A 17,602-nucleotide genomic window follows, 5' to 3' on the forward strand; every position below is an offset into this window, starting at 1 on the left:
AATTTCAAAGCTAGCCACTTAATAGGCCACAAGTCAAGTTCAACTAAAAAGGTTCTAAGACAAATTAGTGTTTAATGATATTTCGGAAGCCTAATATACTCCTTGATCGTTTTCAAGGGACATCAGTATAAACCAAAGTATCGCACTAATGATGACTACCAGATCAACCGTATCGGTACATGCCGTACAGTTTCCTTGGTCTATTGTCATATACTTAAGGTATCTCGAGATTCGGGTTAGAATCTTTCACAAGCAAAATACCCAAGCAAGCCTTTGAAAAAATAGAGCAATCAAGTCAATCAATTGAAAACATCGAAGTGATCTATTCTCTTAAGGTAACCCCTTTTGAAAACATTTTGTTTTTGAAAGTATGTCCCCAGCAGAGTCGCCAGTTCTGTGGACCTCCGATTTTTTTTTTTAATACCGGGCCATACCTCTGATCTGTAGAGATACGTGAACTGACTCTTTTTTGTCGCTTAATGCTTTCGCATTTTTGAAAATATCACAGAGTCGCCACCGACCTTTTATTTTATCCAATTAAGGAAAGGTTTATAAAAGAAACAGAAAAAAGACCTTTAAGAAATTCTGGGTAAGGGGGTAGGTTATACAAAGGGAAGGTGTTAGCACCCTTTGTATCCATGGTTATCCATGGGCTCTTAAGTTTGCTTAGCTCACTTGTTTTTCGATCACTTTTCAATTGCTCTGAAATTGCTCATATGTGGTTTCCAATACCTTTGTAAATTGAATTTTGTAATGATCCGTGTGTGGATGTATACAAAATGCTTGTTTATCTTTCGAAAGATGTTTTGAAAAGAACGTTAACTTTGTAATAACCCGTGTTTGGATGTATACAAAGTATTGTCTTTTTTTGAAAGTTTTGAAAAATCAACAGTGTATGAGAATTTTGTTTGTTTTGATTTGAGCAAGCAAACTAGGAGTTCTACCCTGAGTTATAAGGTCTTTATCCTATTTCCTTTAAAAATATATCCTTTCACCGGATATAAAAGCAAGGTTCGATTTTGTACTTGAAACAGTGGAATTTTGACTTTGATTTTGAAAGGAACGAGAAGGGATTACCTGAAGAGGTGCAAGTGTGATTGTGATTGGATTCAGATATTTATCTTTGAAGTTAGTGATCTAACGGTTCAATTTTATCTTTGACATGCACGCAGTTTATATTTGCTGGGAATTAAAATGCGGAAATGTAAAGTGCGGAAAGTAAATCTACGCTATTACATCGATTGTGCAGGAAATGTAAACTAGCCTATTTACATGAATTTGACATCCTATACATTTATCTAGGAATTTAAATTGCAAGAAAAATAAAAGGCATGTTTTTGGATTTTTTATGATTTCTTTTAATTATAATTAATGTATGATTAATTAAATTAAAATGAAGAAAAAAAAAGATGAAAATTGATTTAAACCTAGAAATTAAGTTTAAAATATGTACAAAATATTTGTTAATTAATTTTAAAACAAAACTAATTTTTTTGGGATTTTTGGAATTGATTTAAGTTAATTAAAACATGATTATGTAAATAATTATACAAATAATTAAAACTTAAAGATAAAATTATTCAAAATATGTACAAAATTAGTTTATAATATATAAACAATATTTAATACAAAGAACAATTTTTTTTATGATTTTTTGATTGGTTAGAATAATTAAAAAGCCAATATATAAATATATACTAATTAATTATGCAAAATATTGAAATTATGAAGAAAAATAAAATATTTTTATTTCAGAAAATAATATATTATTTTAGAAGTCTAAAAATATTTTTTGTGTATTTTTTGGATTTTTAAAACTATTTTTAATTAATTTAACAAAGAAATTAAAATAAAATAGAAAATAAAATAGAAAATAAAAGGATACTGATCCTGTGTGGTAATCAGTGAGGGAGCATGGTGGGGAAGAGTGATCTGGCGCGTTGGATCTTTCATTAAATGAGATCAGATGGTCCAGAAATTGAGGCACGTGGTGATCAGTACACCTGCAAAGCACAGAATCAGAGATAAATTTAAAAAACACGCGCGCGCTTCTGGACCAATGAGGGGGAGACACCTCATCGTCTTCAACCTTCAGACAAGGCCTTTTACAGCGCTTTTGTAAAAAAGCGCTATTGTAAGTGAACCCTAAATCTGCAAAATAGCGAATAGGGTCAAACAAGCATAGAAATCAGGCGCGATGGTACCATTGGATTCGTCTTGTTCCACTGAATGTAACCCTGCCCTTAATTTGTTTTAATTTTGGCCCTAATGAAGAACCCTAATTTTGAGCTAAGTAAACCCTAAAATGGTATATGCTACAAACATCCATTAAAATCCAATTGAAGCTCCAGAAACGACCAGAGCTTCAAACCAAACAGAATTATGCATCTACATCTTGTTAAATATGCGTGTGTTATGAGATATAAGTTGGTTTTAGTTTGAACAAACCATGGCCTATATAGCTCGATTCAGTGATGTTTAGGACTTGCAATTGATTGGAATAGTTTCAGTGAAGCTCAGAGATGATGTTTGAATGCTTAGTTTGTATTGAAATGGACTGAAATTAAAAACTCGAATTTGAATTTTCTTTGAATTTTTTTCAAGTGATTACAAGTGTATATGAGCAAGGCTTTGTTTCTGATTCGTGTCCCCTATATTACTGAACTAAGATAGCTTATTTATAAGCATTGAGTGCTTAGAATTGAGGCTAACTTGCAGCTAGTTGCCTTTGTTGAAACCTTGGTTTTTAAATATTAAAAACCTTGAATTTTTGACCAAGTCTTGACTCCATTCAATGCTCTTGCCTTGTGCACCAATCCTCTGCAGAAAATTGAAGGTTCCTTGGGTGAGTCATGCTTAGATTGTAAGCTACCATTTATCCATGCATTTTCCCTTTTAGTTTTAATCTTAAAATAAGATAAAATCATGCAAAAAATGGATAAAAAAGGTATGGGCTTAGTCTTGGTCGTGGGAGGCCCATAACATCATGGAAATGATGTTTGAATGCTGAAAACTTGGCCCCATTTGGAAAAAATACATTTTTGAGCAATGTTGATTTCATGCATTTTCCCAAAATTTAGCCAACTTCAACAAGGTGTAAATCCTTCAATTTTTGTCATATGAAGGAGATCTTGCACTTTTTAGAAACCTCAAAGAGTCCTCTAACCAATGTCTTTGGTCTCATTTCAAAATGATTTTTGAAGCTCCTTGTGTGTCCTTTTGAAAAAAGTGTCTTTTTGTTGACTTTGAAAATGACCTGTAATGTCTTTGATCATATTTTTCAAATGGTGAATCCAATGACCATGGGATCAATGGCATTTGAAAGATAATTGAATATCCTTCACAACAAGCTTTGGTTTGAATTTTTTGGATGAAGGATGAGAGAGTTATGATCAGTCAAAGTTGAGTTGACTTTTCAGGCAAAAACCCTAATTTTGAATCTTAGGGTTTTGTTGATTTTTGATCTTTCCTTGATGAATTATGATCATCCAATGATCAAATGATGAATCCTTTGACAAAATATGGACTTTGACAAAAAATTTCATTTTTGACTGTCTGTTGACTTTTTTGGTCAAACGGGTCGTCTGTTGACTGTTTGAGCTGCTGACGGTGCGTCTGAGTGAATTGAAGTTTGAAAATTTGTATGATGGTACTTTGAGATATATGGATGTGTATGAAATCCATTTGAGCTCTCAAAAACTTGTTGCTCCTGTAAAAACAAGAAAAACCCTGATTAGGGACTGTTTGTGTAGGAGACAGTTAAGCGTACCTGATTTTTGTGCAGTGTTGAGTGTCTGCTAATCGCGTGATATTCAGAAGACTTCTAGCACAAAGATCTTGGAATTTTGAATTGTGAAAGATTGATTTGATTGTTGGTACAAAACACTGAGAATTGTACTGCCAGCAGTTTGGCTGTCAACTGACTGTCCAGGTATTGATGCAGTAGTTAGAGTGAAAAATCAACAGTCAAAGTTAATTTATTTTTTGTTATTTTTTGTTTTTGTTTTATGTGAAAAATGAAAGTTTATTTACATGACTTGTTAGAAAAACACAGACATAATAAATAACTAATATTTACGGTATGCGGGCAAAATTACCGATAATAACCCTGAAAATCATTTAATGCACAGAAATAGGAATATTTGACTGGCAGAAAACACACAACATATTATCTTAGTAATTAAGCAATATTATGACAAATAGTACAACATTTAATACTGACAGTACAAATATCACATACTATATTGAACAGTACGACGAATAAACGGTACATTTAAGAAATAAGAAATACTGCAAATTTTAAGAATGACGATTAATGACCCATGCTATGAACAATAACATGTAGATGATTGGGAGCATAACCATTGCAGGTCCACACTCCTCAGGACTGTGCAGGCAGAAGAAAGTCATGATCACCGTAGCAATGGTGATGACTGTAAGAAACAGTGTCTCTATCCACTTTGCCATTCTTGTCAGGGAAGAAGAGAAAATAGATATGAGATAGGAATTTGAAAGATGAGTTGGAATTTGATGTGAGATTTTATGAAAGAAAATGAGAGGTATTTATAGAATGTAAAGAAGGAAAGAGACGTTGGGGAATGATGTGATTCCGTACAAAAGGAAAATTTGAGTGGAAGTAAGATTTGAAAGAAAGTGTATGATAGTGTTGGAAAAAGAGAGATTTGATTTTTGAAAAAGAGATTTGAAAAGATTTTTGCAAATAATGGAATATAGTACAAAAATTAGTGGGAAACAAAAGATAATAATAATCTACTTGTTACCAGTACAGTCTGAGTTTCCTGATTCTGCGCCTGCAAAAAAGATTTAACTCTGTACCAATTGTGTCAGTACCATTTATCTGTAAATAAATAAATAGCATGTGTGAAGTAATACACAGTATTTGGCGTTTGCGTAAGAATAAATTCAACTGCAAGCCAAATTACTGTATAAGAAAAATTCTAAAAACTAAGTATTTCATATGTCAGGATATTTGTTGAAATAAAATCCATGATTATATGAGACCCTTAATTTTCAGATTGGAGTTTTCTTGAAAAATATGTGGGCAAATTTTGGGGTATAACAAATATCAACATTGTGATTTTAAATTTCATTTGTGTCTACGCATGCAATTGTGAGAATTGCGGTTGCAATTTGGATTGGAGACGTTGTAGTATGAATAAATCATTTATTAGTATAAAATATTATACTTTATTATCTATCTTCCTCACATACCTTATATTTCTTTTTTAAAAATATTGTTAATTTTTAGTCAACACAATGTTTTTTATTGATCACTACTTTCTCGGTATTGTTTATAAGTACATAATATTTCGAGGGAGAGAGAAAAACATACTTGTGAAGTTCAAAAACTCCAAGTTAGGAGTGTTGAGTTCTGCTGCTGATGCATGTGGTTCTATTTGTGATTCTACAGCTGTAGAATTGATATTAGAAGTTGTCACCTGCCTGTCAAAGTGAAATGTATGAACCTTTAACTTATCAAGCTCATCCCACATTTCCTTTGCTTTATTGCAACTTGAAACTCTTTTACGATCATCGGGGCTTAAGGCACAAAATATAATATGTTTAGCTTTTGCTTCTTGTTCCATCATCTTCATGTCTTCATCGTTGAACTCATCTTCAGACTTCTCAATTTTTGTTCCATTCTTTATCACTAGCCAAAGTTTGAAATCAACAGATTGTATGAATATCTTCATACGCTCCTTCCACTCACTGCAATTTTTACCATCGAAGTATGGTGGCTTTGAAATGGATTGACTTTTACCTATGGTCGATGTTGATTCCATCTTTATAGAAGATTAAGAAATCAAATTATGGATAACTTATTGACATAAAATCTTTAAAAAATTAAATTCAACACAAATATTTATATTTATGTCACATGGGCTCTAAAATGGATCCTCTTTCAACCATGGTCGTCGTTGAATCTTTTTTTCAGAAAATTATATTTTCTACAAGAGGTGTACTAGGTTTACACTAAAATGTATTTACACCGTATTTACACCTTAATTTTTCCAACATAATTTAATGCTAACACAATAACCGAGGCAAGAAAAAATTATAAAGTAAAAATAAAATTGCATGTAACCGTATATACATACGGTGTTGATGTAGGTTTTGGTGTAAACCTAACGTTTCTCTTTCGGAAAATTCTTAGGTGGACACGAACCTAAGAATTTGTTTTACACACAACCAATCACATAATTTTAATTAATTAAAAAATAAATTAAGAATTTTCTCTCTCCTTCATAATCTCAACCACCCCCATGAATCCAATTAAAAACAAAATTAAAATAAAAATAAATTAAAAATTACTAGCTTCTTATTGGTTGTGCCTAAGAATATAGATTTATGACCGTGTCCATGCAAGAATTGCTCTTCTCTTTCTACAATGATGCATGACTCGATGTGTTTTTATATATTTTAGCAAGAACCAACAATATATATATAATTCTGGTCTCGTTAGTAAAAAGTATTTCACGAGGTGATTTTTTTTCTTGCATTATCCTGATAAAAAAAAGGTGTTGTAAAAGTTATAAATATAAAGTAATAAAATAAAATTTTTATTCTAATAATATAAAAAATATATATATATATATATATATATATATATATATATATATATATATATATATATATATATATATATTATTTAGACGTTATTTATATTTTTGTCACATGGGCGATGACATCATTTTTTTTTACATTAAGTTATAAAAAAAGTTTCGAAATAAAATTTAATTTTATATTTAAAAACTATTATTTTAAAAAATAAAAATAGGTTGAAATATTTAAATAAAGGAAAAAATAAGTGTAACTTCTACAAAATGGTAAATATACATTTTGGCAGTTAAAATAAAAATATGTATACGAAATTACCTATAGTAAAATATTTAAAATATAATTAAAATTAATTTAAAAGAGTCATATTAAATTTGATAAAAGATAATGTAAATTCATTTTTCATAATTTTTTTTATCGAAGTGTGAATGAATTTGAAATTACAATTTAACTTGAAAGTATAAGAAAAACGAGTTGGATATTAAAGGAGCTTGGTGACAAAGTACTACAAGGACCATCCATGATTCCTTATTAGAGAAGTCATACCAAAAAAATGCACGTAATAGGACTTCAATATATGCTCCTTCTCTTGCCTACACAAATATAACAAAAAAATATTTTCAGTCAGCGGCTAGCATGTAGTTTTCACTTCTAAAAGATATTATAAAAAAAGGAAATTAATAATTAATAAAGTAATGTAAAGAGAAGTTACTCTGATTTTGTTGTAATATGTGTTTTTGGGGTTGAAGTTATATATATACACCAGTATACAACTTAAAGGTGAAGCAAGCAAAGATAAAAAGGAGATTGTGATAAATGAAGCAAGGTATTTTGTGGAAAATCGTACAACATCCCTAAAGCATAAAGAATTGAGTGCCAAACAAATATCCATTCAAAAGCAAATCAACAGTAACAATTATTTTCCTTTAATTGATTAAAAAAATTAAGCAAAATTAATTTTTTTATTAATTAAAATGGTACTGTAAAAAAAACTTCAAACTCAATATCTTGTTATCATGAAACTAAGCTCTTAAGTCCGAAGACAAGAGTATATAAGGCTTCCAACATATTTGGAATGACAAGGTGCTCATAATTTAGGAAAAAAAATGTTATGCTTCAATAAATGATTCAAGATAACCCAAGGTACTTGCCTATGCCCAACACTTCTTAAACACATTAAGAATTCTTATTATGTTCCTTACTTCAGGTCAACATTTCTACTTTAATAAATTTACGATTCTTGCAACTTGATTCTCAAGTCTAAGGCTTCTTGGCACAACATTTCTACTTTAATAAATTTATGATTCTTGCAATTTGATCGTTTGAATATTTTGATAGTGGGTGTTCCCCTGGTTTCTCAGTGTGTGATTAAAGTTGAAAGGCCTTCGGAACACATGATAAAAAGATAAGGAGATAGAAAAATTCTATTTGTCGCAACCCTCTACCATGAATGACAGGTCCCACAATCTTAACAAAAAGCATATTTCAATCTATCTATTTGTGATTGAACTTCATCATTGCCTCTTTGAAATATTCTCGGTTACTTTTTAATTTTCATATAATGCACTAGCTCATTTTTCATCATTGTATTGTTAAAGATGAGTCCTCTGAGATACAATTAGTTGTTTTATTGTTATTTATGAATATATTTGCCTAGGACTTTCACCATTTTGACAAAGAAAGTAACTTTTAAGTCTATCTTTTCAATACTCAAAGTTCTCACCATCAAAGACTGGTAGTCTATTGTAACCATTGAAGCTACTGCTTCCATTGTTACCATTGTTTTGCTCAGAAGTAGAAGTAGAAGTAGTTGTTTCAACCATTTTGTGTTTTTCTCCCTGAATCTTTTCTCTAACACGGTTAAGTGTTTGCACCTAGAACCGACGCTCTGATGCCAATTGAAGGAGTGAAAAACACTTAGAAAGGGGGGATTGAATAAGTGTAACTTCCAAAAATGGTAGATAAAAATAAATAACACAATTATTTTTATCCTGGTTTGTTGTTAACCAAACTACTCAAGTCCACCCCTGACAAGGTGATTTACCTCAACTGAGGATTTAATCCACTAATCAAACTGATTACAATGGTTCTCCATCCAGAACTTCTAGGTCAGAGCTTCTGAGCGCTGATTTTGTGCATACTCTTTTATACTTTTCCTGAAATGGAAAACGTGAATAATTAGAGTACCACATTCTCTTATACAAAATTCATATATAATGTTATCATCAAAACTAAGAATATTGATCAGAACATTTCTTGTTCTAACAGTCTGTTCAAAAGCATACTGTATGAGGTTTTGGTATCATTTTCGTCATTCTCCCTCAAAAGGCTTACACCTTAGCAAGAGTCGAATATCACATAACATAAACAAAGTAAAGACACGGTTTAAATGAGTGATAGCGAAATGATTAATTCAAGACAAACATATGCAATGCATTAATGATGATTATTAAAACAGATAATGTCTATCATAAGTCGAATATTTAAACAACCAAAATAGAAATTGCAAATTAAAGTAAATCTAATGATCCAAGAGTCCATCCTTCTAGCCACCCACAACATTATCAATCTTGTTGTGATTAAGCATGGGAGAAGTGATCACGTTAGGAGTCTTAGGAGGATCAAATTCAACTTCCCCAGCATCGATCATATCTTGGATCTTGTTCCTCAATGTCCAGCAACTATTTGTATCGTGACCAGGCTATCAAAGTGATACGCACACCTCACATTGGGATTATAGCCACGAGCAGAAGTACTAGGATTCTTAGGGGGATCCTTTAAAGTGATCAACTTTGACTTCAACAGGTGTTGTAATGCCTGAGACAACGACATATTATTCTTGGTGAATTTACGCTTGGGCGCGTCCAGCTTGCGTTGTTGTTGTGGTGCCGGCATGGAGAACAGAAATGCCCCCACATATTGGTTGCGTTTATTACGACCTTTGTGGTTGTGCACAACATCAGCCATATGAGGTTCCTTATGTGGTTTGAAATCAATGATCTTGTTATCAATTAAGTCTTGAATCTTATGCTTCAATGGTCCACAATCCTCAGTGTCATGACCAGGACTGTTCAAATGGTAAGCATATCTTACATTATACTTGTATCCAGGAGCTGGATTGGAAGGAACTGAAAATGGAGGAAATAGGGTTATCAAGTTCTGAGTGAGCAGTTGTTGCAGAACTTGAGACAGCGGCATGTGCAACGAAGTAAATGGTCGCTTGAGTTTAGATTTCCAATTACCTTGACTACCTTGCTGCCTATGCTGATCCTTCTCCTTCTTGATCAGCAGTGCCTTCAATTCTTCATGCCCCTTGGCCAAATTAAGGATCATCTCTTGGAACTGGTTGTTCTGAGTCTGGAGATTTCTGGCAGATCGCTCGAGATCCATTTGTGCTGAAATAAACAGCGAGAGAGGATGAGAAACCTGTGGTGGAAACCTGTTATGCGATGTTATGAAATGCACATGTAATGTTTTCAAGGATCTATAGGAAATTCAGTTTGTGACATTGTAGTTGTAGCTTTGCTGAAGAACTTTCATTTTTGGTCTCTGAACGTCCTTCTTTGAGAATCAAGCTCACCATATCCAATGGGTCATAGCCTCTGATTCGGGATACTTGTACTTCTGAATTTGAAGGCGTATTGTTGTACTTCTGAATTTGAAGGCGTATGGCTAGAGGAAAATAAATCCCCTTGCCCCTGATATGTGTTGTGCCTCTGTATTGGAAGGCATATGGCCAGAGGAAAATAAATCCTCTTGCCCCTTGATACGAATTCAGTCCTTGATAATGACACTTGAAATTGTGCACCCTAAATTCCTAAGATTCTTGAAAGGGTTAGTTAACATACTATGTTATGATGTCATGATATCATGATGTCATGCGAATGTAATGCATCAGGAAAAACATAAGGTAACAAGGGCAAATAAGTCCTACAAACAATTCCTGCAAGCAAATCGAATGGTTAGTAGCACACACAAGCAAGTCACACAAATGTCCTTAGGTTTAAAGGCTTGTATGGAGTCTGACCAAGTAACTACCCTTCCCCAATAGGTACTTCTAAGGATAAGAGTGAATTTTAGTAACGGGTTATAAAAAGTTACTCAGAATGGTCAGTCCCTCTAAAGCACCCTCGGACATGATACATACATACCATGCAATGATACTTTAAGAAAGAACCTATCTGAGTTGTAGTATCGGGTAGCGACTGTGTCCCTCAACATACATCAAGGGTAGCCCCCCACTAAGTTCCTAAAAGCCAAGATAGGTTAAAGGTAACTAAAGGTCCTTAAGCTCCGACTCACCCAAGGTACATACATAAACCTCTCTTATGCAAGAGAAGTACATACATAACTATTGGAGGCCTAACTTAAGCGTGAACTCTCATATTGACTCATCCCAAGCATACACAAGGAAGGTCGCCCTGACTATGCCACTTCCTATCTTAAGGTGCACTCAAATCCGGGTATAGGATTCATCTTCCATTCAATTCCCAAAACAACCTTGGAAAGTAAAGCAATTAAAACAAACAAATTATAAGTGATCTAAGCTCTAAGGTAACCCCTCTTTTAAAATATCCCCAACAGAGTTGTCAGTTTTGTAACACAGTGGGAGAACTGACTTTTGTGAATTTTGCGGATAGCAAGAGTCGCCACCGACTTTTATTTTATACAATTAGGAAAGGCAAAAGGAACAGAAAAGGCCTTTGAAAAGAGAATGAGTTCGGGGGGTAAGTTATACAAAGGGAAGGTGTAAGCACCCTTTGTATCCATGGGCTCTTAATTGCTTAGCTCACTTTTTGTTTGAATTATTTGAAAAGAATGCAGTGTGTATAGTAAAACATTTTTGTAAAGAGCTTTAACTTTGTGATGATCTTCGTACGAATGTATACAAAGTGTAGTCTTTGAAAGTAGTTTTGAAATAGGAGGTGCGAAAAGCATTTTGAATGTTTTTTAATAGAGCAAGAATTAAGAACTACCAACCCTAAGTTTGAAATCTTTTTTGTCTTTTCCTTTTGTAACAAAAATCCTTAGAAACCACTAGTACAAAAACTTTGTAAAAAAAAATCCTTAGTTTACAATTCTTAACTTTTTGAACTTACTGCAAGCAGATAAAACCAAACTGTGGATCATTAATTTCATCTCCACTAATTTCAGTAATCAACTGGTAAGTTTACTACTTTACTTAATCCTCCAGGCAAGATAGAAAAGTCACGAATTTCAATCAATAAACAATTTAACACAAAAACTAACATCAAAAGATTCAAAACCAAAAACAAGTCAGCAAAATCATCATCTATACGCTTAAACTCTTAATATTCTAAACACTTCAATTATTCTTCATTAGAAACAAAGTTTTTCCACTCCTGTCATCTGTAGAAAGTTGTTGCAGATTCAGTAGGTCTTTAATCCAAACTGAACACCCATTACTGTCAAACGAATAAGCAGAACAAGAACAGTTGTTCAAGCATATTGATTCACATTCTCCTGCATTCCCTGATCTTACTGATTGTGAATATTTAGGCAATGCCATGTTTGGGATTGGTTAGAACCTGCCCTGTACTGTAACCCTTTAGAATTACCCGAACTCTCACATTGCAACCTTGTTTTTTTTTATACACCCACCTGAGTGATCCTCCAGATCCCAATCAGACGGTGACTTTGGCTCAAAACCACTCAAACAATTACAATAAGGCTTTGAAGTCTCAGTACAGCTTCCAAACGCACCGTATAAAGCATAAACCTCACAGTGTGCTCTTGGCTGCGACCCAAACAGGTTCCACTCTTTGATATTTTCCAACCATGACAATTGCTTAATCTGCCCGGAGATATCCATCACAAACCGTGATATAATGAAAGGGTTATACACGGAGTAAGTGTAATAACTCTCATTCTCGTTCGACACAAACGAAAAATTTTAGATATAATTCAACCTCATCTCAGGAACCAGACTAAAAATATGTCCATTCCAAGCTCCACTAGTCCAATACTGTTCAAATTAATTTTATTGAAGTGAGATATTAAGGCTTCTATCTTTTATTGTCTAGCCTAATTTTGCCACCAGGAAGCCATGTATCTGCAGGATGATCAAAACTCTGCCATAGAGGATCTGATGCATCATCATTAGGCTTATTTCTCAAAACAATATTTCCACTATCTAATAAAGTATTCGTTTATTCATAATGAAGGCTTGTTCTTCTGTTTTTCATACAGATTCATTGAAAACCAAATATTGAAGTAAACCTCATTCATCAATCGAGTACTAAGAGGCATAAATGTAAGTGGCTATAATATGCGGTAGAATGCGTAGAAAAGCTTCGCAAATTTGGAATATGTGATTTTCAATTAAGAGTAAAACCATTTAAATCATTAGTGTTTAACTAGATCTAGACACCCAAGTTATTATAAACCCCAAAATCAGATAGCCACATCATGATAAATTATTTGCACCTTTGTTTTGTAAGACTTGATGGCCGAAATCAGCAACTTGTCTCTAGCAATTTGTCTCACTTTTTGTATCAATTCATGTCTCGAAATCTTCTTTTCCTGCAAGAAACAAAGCAAGTAAATCAACAAAGATTAAAAACAAACAACAATCTCAAAACTCTCAAAACCATATGAGGAAACTAAACAAACATTTACCTTTTTAGCTTTGTAAAACTTGGAAATCAAAGCAATATCAAGCGATAGATATAAGCATAACCAACCTGAAAACACAGAAACACAAACCTTTGAATGAAGCAACCCTGAAAGTTATAACATAAGCATAACCATAACCACAAATCCTTTAACATGAAAAATAATAATGGGTTTCAGCATATAAATTATCTTAAATACATCGTTTTTACGTATCGAAACGAAAATCAAACACATGAATTTCGTAACGAAAAATAAAAAAATGCACACGGATCGAAGAAAAATTCGGTGACATCTAAGAGAAATTGAAAGAGAAAGTGTGAAATGGAAGAAAAAATTATGAAGTGTTCGTTACCTTTGCGCGAAAGTAGGGAAAAAGTGACAAATCAGCTATGTCGAATTTACAGCTTTGAGATGAATTTGGGGAAAAAATTGAATTTAGGGTTAGTTTGGAGAAGAAGATACAAGTTTTGAACGATAGATTAGAGAGAGAGAGAGAGAGAGAGAGAGAGAGAGAGAGAGAGAGAGAGAGAGAGAGAGAGAGAGAGAGAGAGAGAGAGAGAATATGGAAGTTGTTTTCTTTGTTTGGTTTTGTTTTTTTTTAAATTGTTCAATTAAAATTTTAATACATTTTTAATAAAAATACTTATAATAAAATATAATCCATTGGATTTACATAATGAGATTGGATGGATTGGATCAATCCATTTGATTTGGTGGATGGATTGAATCAAATCCATTAAATTACTTTTAGTTTAATGAATAGATTGGATGGATATTTTAGTGGATGGAATGGATGGATTTTTGCTTAATAGATCCAATTGTCATCCCTAATAAATACACGAGCAATCACACGGAGAAAGGGGAGGAAAAAATATGTTGGTACGCTGCAAAAATGAAATTCCAATTCTCCTCCAATAATTTTTTCATTATTAGTTTTATTTTAATTGATATAAAATGTATATATATTATAAAAATACAAAAATATATTAATATTAGTTTTTTTTTTATATAACAAAATACCAAAAAATTGTTTTAATTTTCTTTGATTTAATACTTAATGATTCATTTGGTGAGACTTGGTGATGATTTTTCAATATTTCTCTCTTCTTATACTCCATTCTTTTGTTATTTTCTTTGAATTGCAAATTTAGAGGTCTAATTCCTCTTTAAATTCAATGGACTTAGGGCGTTGATGAGATGAAAATCCTAATCCGCAATATTAAGCGATTGAACTTAAAGATTGAAGGAACCTTTAGTGTGACTACATCTTTTACTTCTCTTTATTTTGGTCGATGAAAATCTTCGATATTATTGGAATTCTTTTGGATTCTTGATGAAGATGAGACCGCTACCTCTTTTCTTTTCGTGCGATATTGCTTTTGGAGAACGATCTACATATCAGTTCTCTCGGATGCATAAAATTGTTGACCGACCTCGTTGTAGGGTGACTTCTATATAAGTTACTTGGTGATCTGCTTAACATAGCGCAATATACATTGTCCCGAATCGAAAAAATATCAAATATGGCAGAGATTATATGCGGTTGGTTTAAGACTTATGGAAGTTTATCGTGTAGTCTCTTTGATTCTATCAAGCGTCTGATGAACTTTCATTGAATTTAATCCCTGAGAGCATCATTTACTAACCATCGATCTTTATATACTAACTACTAACAATTAGCAATTAACTTTAAATTCCGCTCTATATTATATTGCTCTTTATTTTTTTTACGCTTTATGCTTTTATTTTCTTGTTTATCATTCATCATGTTTATGTTTCCGCTATTTTCCCTTTGTCCATTTGGACGTATGTTTATGTTTCCGTTGTTTTTCTTTTGTCCATTGGGACATATGTTTATGTTTACGCCATTTATCTTTTGTTCATTTGGACCATATTTTATTTTTGTGCTTAAAACATTAATAATCAACTTAAAACAATAAAAAGACTTAAGGATCTCTATGGACTATTGGTTACTATCTGAGCATTTTGGAGATTAGGACCTTTTGGATTTAGCACCCCTGAACCTTGTTATACTGTTATTCTGTCTAAAAGTCCTTGGAGTTTACTCTAAGGCATTGGGTTGTTTTTTGTTTTTGTATACAGGTATTTCCTTGAAAGTCCTTGATGGTTAATTCCAAGGCATTGTGATAAGGAATTCTTCTGTACAGAGCCGTTACTCTGCCCGATTTTCGTCAAGAGTTTATAATGTATTCCAAAGGCTTGGTGCAAGTTGTGCTAAAGATAATCAAGTTCATCTGGATCCCTAATTGGTATTATGTTGGCTTAGTGTTGGTAGTCCAAAGGATGAGAAATCTACCTTGACTCTTAATGTCAAGTGTTGGCTTCTTATTTTGGTTAGATCGTTCTTTCCTTAACTTTTATTTTATGCTCTAGGATAGTCTCTTCATCTCCTCCCTTTCTTTAATTTTCAAAATCTTCTCCCTTTTCCCAAATCTTCTCCCTTTTTCTTTAAAATATCTTTTTCCCTTGTTGGCATTTCTTTCAAAGTTTAGACACGATTAATTATTGTAGTGAGTTACGATATCCCACGATTTTGATAATGATTGATATGATAAAATCTTTTCCACATGCGAGAGTTAGTGACATACTTGTTGATTTTATCCAAGTTGGAGCCCTTCTTTCATTTGTGATGCAAAGAATCCATCGGTTCTCACATTTAAGATATTCTCTCCTACTATGATAAAGTGTTTATTCCTTTTAAAAATCTTTCCTTTTAAGTGGAACTAAATTAGCTTTGACTTCTCCATTGGACCGAGGAGGTATGTAGGCACAAGATGTAATGTCTTGCTGAGCTTATTTTAAAAAAATCAAACAAACTTTTTCTTTTGCAGATAATATCTTTTTTTTATAAAACACAGATTTTCAAAAAGGTTCTTCTGGGATACCAGAGATATGAGGGGTGATTAAAACCTTCCCCTTATATAATCAACACCCGTACCTAAGATCTCTATTTTGTTTTGTTTTAAAAATATTTTGGGTTTATTTTGCTTTTTTCCCAACAAAGCGCGGTGACGATTTTCACTGAAATAACGAGTCAAGTCAGTCAATGGCTTTGATCTGAGATTTTTCCCACTAAACTATGGAGTTCAAGTGAAAATAGAATAATGCAACCTATCAATTATACTAAATGAGAATAAAAATTCAAAATGCAAATAAGTTTAACAATGGAAACACCAGAATCCCTTGATAAAGAACTCATTAGCAGGAAAAAAACGAGCCATTACTGCCAAGCCAGCTACCTGCAAAACAAAATTAACCCCGCATAACATAATTAGTTCGCAAATTAAAATGGAAAAGGACCATATCAGATAAAAACCTAGAGGACCCAACAGTAGTCATTTACTAATAGGATGCATAAATCTGGCAATTTTTAAATTCAACAATCAATGCTATTGTCTCACAAATCAAAATGAATCAACTCAAAACTAATAAAATTTTAAAATAAAGGGTTTTAATTAAAAAATTAGCCAAATTCAAAATACTAATAATCACAAAAACATTAAGTTAGAGAGCTAGAAGAGTACTTTAATTGTCTAGAATAACATAATACGATATTTTTCGATAACATCTTCTTTGTAGGAGTTTAAATCAAAGTCAATATTGTTTGGAGTGGGAAAAAAGGAGAAGGATGAGGAAGATTGCAAAGCTAATTTTTTGGAGTGGCATAGCTTTTTCCGTTTAAAAAAAGTGACAAAAGGGAAGGAGGGAATGATTTGGCTTGCTTGTGTTTGGACTCTTTGGATTCTTAGAAACGGTGTGCGTTTTCGGAAGGAAAGGTGGAGTGTTAACAATATTGTATGGAATATTAAATCTTTAGCTTGGAAGTGGATGTTTTGCGGTAAAATTACTCATCCCAATTTCTCTAATTACGAGTTTGTAACGGATGCTTTGTTATTCCTCTCGTTGTAGTAGTTGGTTTGTAATTTTGGCTTCTTCCCGTATCCGCTTGTAAAGGTTTGGAGACCCTTTGTTCTCCTTTTTCATTAATTTAGTATCTCTTGCTTACAAAAAAAAGTCAAAGTCAAATTTGAGGAAAAGGATAGGAGGTGGATAAAATATAGAGAAAGAAAGTGTACCCACATAGTTGATCAGCTTATTGATCTTGTCAAAGCAGATGGAGATTAGACGTTTGTTGGTTCCATGGCGGACAGCGGATGGTAAGCGGCAAAGACGAGAAAAAGGTTTGCGTTTGTGACCTGAGAAACGTGAAATTTCAGAAAATTTATGTCTTTTTATTTATATATTAATTATTTTAGGTTATTGATTCTATTTTTTTTAATTTAATATTTGTACTAGTAAGAGACCCGTGCTCCTGCACGGGTAATTTAATTATGATATTGTGTAATAACTAAAAAATATCTAATAA

This window comes from Vicia villosa, unplaced genomic scaffold, assembly GCF_029867415.1.
Source record: "Vicia villosa cultivar HV-30 ecotype Madison, WI unplaced genomic scaffold, Vvil1.0 ctg.005065F_1_1, whole genome shotgun sequence".
In the NCBI taxonomy this organism is placed as follows: domain Eukaryota; kingdom Viridiplantae; phylum Streptophyta; class Magnoliopsida; order Fabales; family Fabaceae; genus Vicia; species Vicia villosa.